Here is a 2575-nt window from a genome sequence, read left to right as displayed (position 1 = left end):
ATAAGTGAGAGCCAGCCTGAGCACCAGGCTCAGCTTTTGCTGGTCTTTAGCTTATGCTCCGACTCATGCTCATGTTAAACGAATTGCCATTAGCAACTGTAATATAGACAAATGCAAAGAAAAATGAGCTGGACGCTTAGTCATGGAGCTGCGCTTAGAAATGATGGCCCATTATAAGGCAGCTTCACCGAATACAGCGGAGCTGTGCCAGCTCACGGCAGTTGAGGAAGCAAGGACTTGCTCCGCTCGCGTTAGTCTGCGGTCTGAAGTTTCTGATCTCATGCTTTTCTCATGCTTTGTGTGAACTAGATCATGCAAATGGGGGTGCTGGAGTCACAGGGAAGTCGAGCAGAGTTCCGCATGAGTACCAGTGTGAGAAGGAGCAGCAATTAGCTCTAAATTCACTCTGCTGGCCTGTCGTTTCTGAGATCTCCCCCTCCTGCTCTGTAACTGGAAGCCTTGTGTTCTAGAAGAAGGGGAGAAGAACATTTTGCTCATGCTCATATTAATCAAGTCATCTTGTGAGCTGCTGAATCTGTGAAACTGTATCTCCCATGGTGTTCAGTGGTAATGACTATCTCCTATGTGGACTCTCTGGTGTCTAGTAATACAGTTGTGTTTCTGCAGTGGATGCACTCCCAGGGTTTTTCTCCTCTGCCTGCCTACTTCCACAGCACTTGTAGGCAGCTGAAATCTTTGAGACTTCCATCCCCTGTCAAGTTTGATCAAACTCAGCTCACAGGCTCAAAAAATTATTTAGGAGGGACTGACTGGCACTTGCACAGACAGTGTGATCTCATAAGCTTCCTTTCCTTGGGAAACTAGGCTACCAACCTAGCAACGGGGGAAAAAAATGCCATCCTGTTAGCAAAAAGGACCTAAACACTGGGAGGAAAGAGGGAAGGTGGGAGAGGAAAGTGAAACTGTTTTGAAGGGAAAAATCACTGCCTTGTGGCTGCAGAGCTCTTGCACAGTTAAAGGGCCAACCTTGGAGAGGCACGCTGGAGAAAATACTCTCCAGGAGATGGCAAGATCTCTCGTGAAAATTAGTAAGGGAGAGAAATCACCTGGATTCATCTCACCACCAGGCATCCTAAATGGATATTTATATGGCAAGGATTGTCTCCGGTGGTACCCATTTCTCTCTACTGACTAGTAAAGTAGGAAGACACAGCCACAACTAGTGTGCAACCCGTGTGCCTGCAGTATCTGAAGCGAGGTGGGTCCTATCCCAAAGGGAACGATCCTCTTACCGCTCTCTCCTTCAGACCAAAGTTTTCCACAGTGCTGCTGCAGGGTTTGTTACTCCGTGTACCACATTTGTATTTTAGAAAAGCCGCTGCAGAGGTATGCATGGTTTTACTGGGCATTTATAAGCACTTATCCTCTGTGCACTAAACCCTTTTCTGTCCTTGTATCTTATGGAATAAAATCCTTTAAGTGAGCTTTAATGATTCTAGTACTACTACTTTACAAATTAGAGAGCTGTCATCCTGTTTTTATTTGATATCACACACTGTTTCAGACTGTCAAAAGTATTGTAGTGCATACTCATATAAATTGATATTTAATTTCAGTAATTATAATGTCACTAATTGTATTTTTGCACCTGATGCAATTACTGACATTCAGCTCTTGAGCTCTGCTTTCTTCTTTCTAGATTTAGGTGTTCCTTACTCTTTAATCTTCCCCACCTACGGTAGATCGTACACACAATGAAACTTGGAAATAAAAGCTCAGACCTTCCCATCAATTGCTGTGTGCCAAATGCATGGGACAGTTTGAAACTCTGGGTGTACCCAGAGTGCAGATTATGCTCAAAACCTCACTCCCTATTACTATGTCATTTTTATGAGGTTTAGAGGGGGTTGTGTTATCCAAATGTTGCACAGTGCTTAAGTGCTTGTACTTGCTTATTGCTAAAGGCCTTCCATTTGCAATTTTTAGAGGGCTTTTTTGCTTGTAGCCTTTCACTTAACATACCCTGGGGCTGCCGTGGCAGCCCCTTGGCCTGGCATCTCAATGTTCTTCTCCTCACGGCCTCGCACTGGTGCATTTGTTACGTCGTATTCCCTGAGAAGGGCTTGCTTCCTATGCCTCAGCCATCCTTCTGTCCTCTTCTCCTCTACCTCCTCATCGCGTTGCTTTCGAGTTATAAATTGTAGTCTGCACTGAGGTTCCCACACCCCGTCCACTTGGTGCCTTCTAGACTGATGACTCCGTATTAGAACAAATATGACAGACAATGAGTAAATAATAGTCATTTTAATATATTTAAGTATTACCTAATTACAGATGTGTACAAGGCTTAGCAGCCGATTAGCGTGCAACATTTGTACCTAATTAAGCATAATCCAGTCAGTGCCAGTGTTGTCATCAGACAAAGATCACTGAAAGGCAACTTGAGCAGGCTTTAATGAAGGGTGTAATTTTACTGGGAGAAAATTATAGGGGGTGGTTGTTGATATGACTGTGATCCCCTGCTGCACTGGAGCAGACACCCAGGAGAGGATGTTCACCTGAGGACTCCAGACTACATCTCTCCTTGGCTGGCCACTGGGTACAATTTTCCTTT

This window comes from Pygoscelis adeliae, unplaced genomic scaffold (assembly GCF_000699105.1).
Source record: "Pygoscelis adeliae isolate BGI_AS28 unplaced genomic scaffold, ASM69910v1 Scaffold186, whole genome shotgun sequence".
NCBI classification, from domain to species: domain Eukaryota; kingdom Metazoa; phylum Chordata; class Aves; order Sphenisciformes; family Spheniscidae; genus Pygoscelis; species Pygoscelis adeliae.
Note: the sequence above shows the minus strand (reverse complement) of the source record.